The 6,000-nt window shown below is 36.6% G+C and overlaps 1 long non-coding RNA gene across 2 annotated transcripts in view; it reads left to right on the top strand.

Annotated features, from left to right (window-relative positions):
* The first annotated feature begins 216 nt into the window (after nt 1-216).
* The window catches only part of LOC149137584 (uncharacterized), a 28,822-nt gene continuing 23,038 nt past the window's right edge, over nt 217-6,000 (top strand). For both annotated transcript variants that reach the window (XR_016241892.1, XR_016241890.1), the window contains exon 1: nt 217-3,451. This is a non-coding gene — a long non-coding RNA (uncharacterized LOC149137584). The remainder of the gene's footprint in view (nt 3,452-6,000) is intronic.

Here is a 6,000-nt window from a genome sequence, read left to right as displayed (position 1 = left end):
TTTTCTCTCCCTGTTTATTTCTGTGTTCCTTTCTGTTGAAGAGCGTAGGCTCGAAACGTAAAAGACTTTCTCACTTCCCAAGCATTAAACTAATACATCTGTTTGTTGTTTACACGCCCGTCTTCGTCTTCTGTTTTTTTTTTTGTAAATTCTCACTATATATATATATATATATATATATATATATATATATATATATATATATATATATATATTCGCATATACTTATATGTGAGTGTATGCTTGTGTAAACACATTTGTTGAAGATGGCGGAGGAATTAATACATTTGTTAGAACTGTCCTTGTTATTTTCCATGCAAAGGCAGTTTTATTGTTTGATGATTATGCCAACGTTTATGTGTGTGTGTTTAAAGTACAAGTTGTAACTGAGCAATTTAATATATAACGATGCGGTAGAATTATTAAATCTAAGAATTAACATGAATATAACATATCACATCCAAGGAAAATGAAGCTGAATATACTGGAATATAGCAAGAATGTAAATGATTTAACTTTAGAAAATAGATTATAGAAAGATATTACAAGACTGAAACAGTAGCAGATGCAGATAAAAAAAAAATTGTATTACAGTCGATGCATAAAGAGAAAGATATGAATATAAAATATAGCATCAGATTAAAAGGAAGAGTGTGAAATTACATATGACTAATACTTTCACCAGAGTGATGAAATTCAAAACCACTGTCACCTTTATAAAATGTCTCAATCTCATCTATAGAATTCTTTATTCAGTCTCCAAGACTTTTACAATATAACCAGAAACCAATCGTATTTGAATATTTTTATTTTCTGGGGGAGTTTACTGAGTGCCTACGCACATAGCTCATTGTATGCATCAACATAATACTGTTCTATAGTGAAACCGTACATTCCTCCAGGAAAAAAATGGTAGTAGTCAGTCATTATAAATACATCAGTAGCCGGTCGGCAGGAGAAGGTCAGAAGGCCGAGAGTACGTGTAGACTGTTCTGAGAGACGTGTCAGTGCTGATTTAGTAATCATACTGTGATATTGAGTAGACGTTATATCGATCCATCCTTTTGAGGATAATAATACTGTTACGACTGTGGGTCGTACAGTGCCAGATAGAACCATTCTATCAACGACTTCGGAATATAACAATATCTGTCAGAGCGGCAACTGTCGTCAAAAGACAGATACAGCAGTGGCAAAAGACCGCTTTACAACAGTGGCGACGAGGGTAAACAGCTTTACGCGGAGTGAAAAAAAAACATTCACACAGAGAGTTTAAAATAATTCACGTGGAGAATTAAATACCATGACAAAGAGAAACAAAAATCTTGTTATGCAAATTTACGAAAATCGTAAAATATGGAAGACTTGTTAGCTGGCAAAAACAGCAACAACACCTCAAGGAACAACGAGAATACCAACAAGGATTGCAGCGGCAAATGTTACAACCGGAGAATACATTTTCACCTGATCATGTAGTAAATTCCATATACAAATTTAAATACGACCCCAAAGAAGGAGTAACCTTCGAGGCTTACTTTCGAAGATTTCAACAAATTGGACGGACGAAACTAAAACGCGTCTAGTGTTAAGAAACTAGCGACAGCAGAGCATGAGAAGTATAGTAAATTCATAGTGCCCCCCCCCACCTAACCCCAAAAAAACGTCCGATATAAATTTCACCGACACAGTTGACATTTTGGGAAAAATGTTTAGTGAAAAGAGCTTAGTGTTTAATTCTTGTTGGAAATGTTTAAACATAGAAAAGAGCGAAGACGAAGACTTCTCTACTTACACAGGCAGAGTCAACAAAAAATGTGAGAGATTTAGGCTAGATATGCTTACTCCAGATTCTTTCAAGTGTTTGATTTTTGTACAAGGAGTGACAGATAGAAGGGATGCAGAAATCTGGACGAAAATTATATAAAAACTGCAAATGAACCAGGATTCGACATTGCAGAAACTGTCGGAAGAGTGTGACAGGATATCAAAATTAAGACATGACACGGAAGAAATTCGACAGAAAGAGTGTTTCCATATAAGACCAGTGCAAAAAAGTCGGAAGACAAATAAAGTGTTACAGAAAAAAAAATCAGGATGTAGACCCATGTATGGGATGTACCTCAAGAAAGATTGTCCGTATAAAAAAAAAAAGCGAAGCGTTTTCGCTGCGGGTTTACAGGACATAAAATCGCACTGCAAAACTAGAATGATAGGAAAATGGAATAAACAAGAAAAAATAAATAGTTTATCAGTAGGAAAAGTTGTGACTACAACAAACCTGAAAATTTGTGAATGTGGGGATTGAAAACATTAATGTCAGAATGCAGTTAGACACGGGAAGTGATATCTCAGTCATAAACGAGAAAACATGGGAACAAATGGGTAAACCAAAATTATGGAGTTCAAACAAAATAGCGTACGGTGTTACGGGAAGAAAATAATATTTCACGGGTGAACGTGTTCGTAATATAATGTTCAAAGGTCGAACCCAAAAAGTGAATGTTTAAGTGTTGAAAAAATCCATGAATTTATTTGACACTGAATGTAAGGAAAAATTTAATTTATGGGATAAGCGTTCTGTGCAATAGCGTAAACGGAGCAGCTAAACGATCGAACAAAGTCGATAAACTGAAACAAAAAATGAAAAAAACTTTCCAAAATGTTTTTCGGAAGGTTTAGGCTGTTGCACAAAAAGAAAAGCAAAAATTACTATCAAAGAAAATTCAACACCTGTTTTCAGGCCCAAATGGAACGTGCCGTTTGCAGCGGTAGACCAGGTCAATAAAGAACTAGAAAAGTTAGAAAGCCTGAATATAATTGAAAAGATTGATCATGCAGACTCGGCAGCACCAGCAGTGTACGTAAAAAAAAAAAATAAGCTATGAGTGTGCGCAGACTTCTCAGCCAGGTTAAACGATTATTTACTCACACACAATAACCCACTTCCAAGCCCAGAAGAAGTTTTTGCTAAACTAAAAGGAGGGAAAAGTTTTTTGAAGTTATACCTCTCAGAGGCGTACCCTCAAATTCAGTTACTGGAAGATTGTATACATCTACTAATAATCAACACGCACTTTGGATTTTACAAGTTCAAGCGATTGCCATTTGGAGTAAAAGTGACACCTGCCATATTCCAACAAATAATGGATGCGCTGTTAAGTGATTGCAACTTTGCCATTGCATACCCAAGGAGTGACTCTCGGGTGCAGCATGTTGAACACATAAAGAAAGTATTCGAGGGAATAAGTGAATATGATCTAAAACTGACAGAAGAAAAATGCGAACTTTTTAGGAAAAAATAAAATACTTAGGTCAAGTAATCGACGAAAGTGGACGCAGACTGGACCCATCAAGGGCGACGGCAATACGAAATATGCCGCCCCCGACGAACGTGACAATGCTACAAGGCTTGGTAAATTATTTCCAAGTGTATATACCAAATATACATAAGGTAAGGGCACCACTTAATGAATTATTTTTTAAAATGCTAAATGGATTTGGAGAGAAATGCTAGAAAGTATTTAACGAGTTAAAAGATATGTTAACTTCAGAATTGTATCTTACGTATTGCGCCCCAAAGTTAGAGATAATACTAATTACATATGCCAGCGAGTATGGGGTAGGAGCCGTGCTTCTACACAAGAATAACGAGGGAAGGAGAAAGGTTATAGCTCACACTTCAAGGGCATTATTGCCGGCGGAAAAGCGCTATAGCCAAATTGAAAAAGAGGCGTTGGTTGTTATATTTGGTGTGAAAAAATTTCGCAGGTTCATACACGGCCGATGTTTTGGGTTGCAAATGAACCATAGACCTCCAATAACGATATACGGATCCAAGAAAGGAATCCCAACACATACGGCAAACAGACTGCAGCGGAGGGGTACCATTCTATTAAACTACGATTATAGTATGGAATATACACCTTCAACAAGTTTGGACATGCTGATGGCCTGTTTAGGCTAATTCCGAGAAATAACGAACCGTTGGAGAACCCCATAATAGCAGTGCTAAGAGAGGGAGTAGAAACAAAAAGTGATGTGGAACATCGTGCGTGAACTACTAGTAACTTTGGAAGAAATAAAAAGAAATGCGAGAAATGACAAATTTATTAATGCGACAAAAGAAACTGTGGTCTACAAAAGAAATAACAGAAAAAGTCTGATGCAAAGAATCGCCAAAATGTGAACGTGTACTCTGTATGTGGTGGTGTGGTAATGTACGCCCAGTGGGTGCTCATACCACAGACGTTACAAAAGAGAATGCTAAAAGAGTTTCATGTAGGACTTCCAGGCATTTCTAGAATGAAACCGCTGATGCGAAGTTTCGTATACTGGCTAAGCATGGACAAAGAGGTCGAAAACTTGGTAAAAGGCTGCAAAGAATGTGCGCTGACAGCGAGACTACCTACTACAAGATGTGAACCTTCACCAGAAGTGAAAATACCATGATCCCGATTGCATATCGATTTTGCAGGCCCGGTAAATGGATACTATTACTTAATAGTAGTGGATAGCTACATAAAATGGCCTGTTGTAAACGACCAACCTCATATACGGTAATAAACTTCTTACACGAGCTGTTCACAAGATTTGGTGTACCGGATATAATTGTCACTGATAACGGAACACATTTTGTGTCCTGTGAGTTTAAAAGATTCAGCAAGATGTTCACCTTAGAATATAAAATTAAAACACTGTATTACCCTAGATTGAATGGAAGGGCCGAACGGTTCGTGGACACTTTTAAGGGGCTTTAAATAAAACTAATAAGGAAGCCATGGATGAGGTCCCGATCTAACAATTCTTAAGGTTATGCAGGGTAACTCCGAACTCAAATACACCAGAAGGAAGTTCACCTGCAGAATTAATGTTTGCCAGAAAGGTAAAGTCAGTAGTCGATAAACTGTGAGCAGTGAAGAGAAAAATACGTACTAGTAAAGACTTGCCAAAATTCTTTAGAATCGGTGATAGTGTATGTTTAAGAATGTACAAAAATAGCAAGCAAAATACATAGGAATAATGATGTATGGTGTAAGAAGCAGAAATGGTATGGAAAGGAGACATAGAAATCAGCTTAAGGAAAGTGCCATAGAAAAGGAACCAACAAGAATAGAAATATCAATGGATTGGCTATGACATTTTTCAGGTTCGAACACCGTTACAAGAAGTCGAAACCATACGTACAAGGAAAATGCAGAACACTGAATTCCTAATTGTAGACCCTAAGAAGAAAAGATATTTAGTATATATATATATATATATATATATATATATATATATAATATATATATATATATATATATATATAAATATATATATATATATATAAATATATAAATAAAAGAGGGGTAGAGTGAATAAAAGAAATTAATTGTTAATAAAAAAAATTAAAAGGAAGATGTTGTATAGTGAAACTAGACCATTCCGGTAAAAAGTGGTAGTAGCCAGACATTATAAATGGACCAGTAGTTGGTCGATAGTACGTGTAGACTGCTGATTTGGTAATCATACTGTGATATTGAGTGGACATTATATCGAACCAATCTTTTGAGCATTATAATACTGTTATGACTGGGGGTCGTACGTACCAGATAGAACCATTCTATCGACGACTTGGAATATAACAATATCTGTCAGAGCGAAGGCGGCGAGCTACAGAAACGTTAGCACGCCGGTCGAACTGCTTCGCGGTATAACGGTTCTGTGAATTATTGTGAATACTGTTGTGTTACTTTATGAAAACTGTCTCGGTGAATAATTGTGATTTTTGTGGAATTATTACGGTTGCATTTTACGTGAGCTGCTGCATTTTTCCCAGCTATGGCAAGTGGTAGTGTCTCCAGTATGGAGAGCTACGGCGAAGCCACTGCGGTGAGGAAGCCAGCGCCGCTAGAAACCAAGTTAATCAAGTTGGATATGGAGGAGGTGACCAGAAGCAGGAATTTGATGGAAGTTGAGGGAGACTCATACAAATTGTGTCCCCCAAAAGAGACTAAAGAA

The sequence above is a fragment of the Octopus bimaculoides genome, chromosome 1, assembly GCF_046866305.1.
Source record: "Octopus bimaculoides isolate indiv1 chromosome 1, ASM4686630v1, whole genome shotgun sequence".
Classification (NCBI taxonomy): domain Eukaryota; kingdom Metazoa; phylum Mollusca; class Cephalopoda; order Octopoda; family Octopodidae; genus Octopus; species Octopus bimaculoides.
This window is presented reverse-complemented; position numbering and strand designations above follow the sequence as displayed.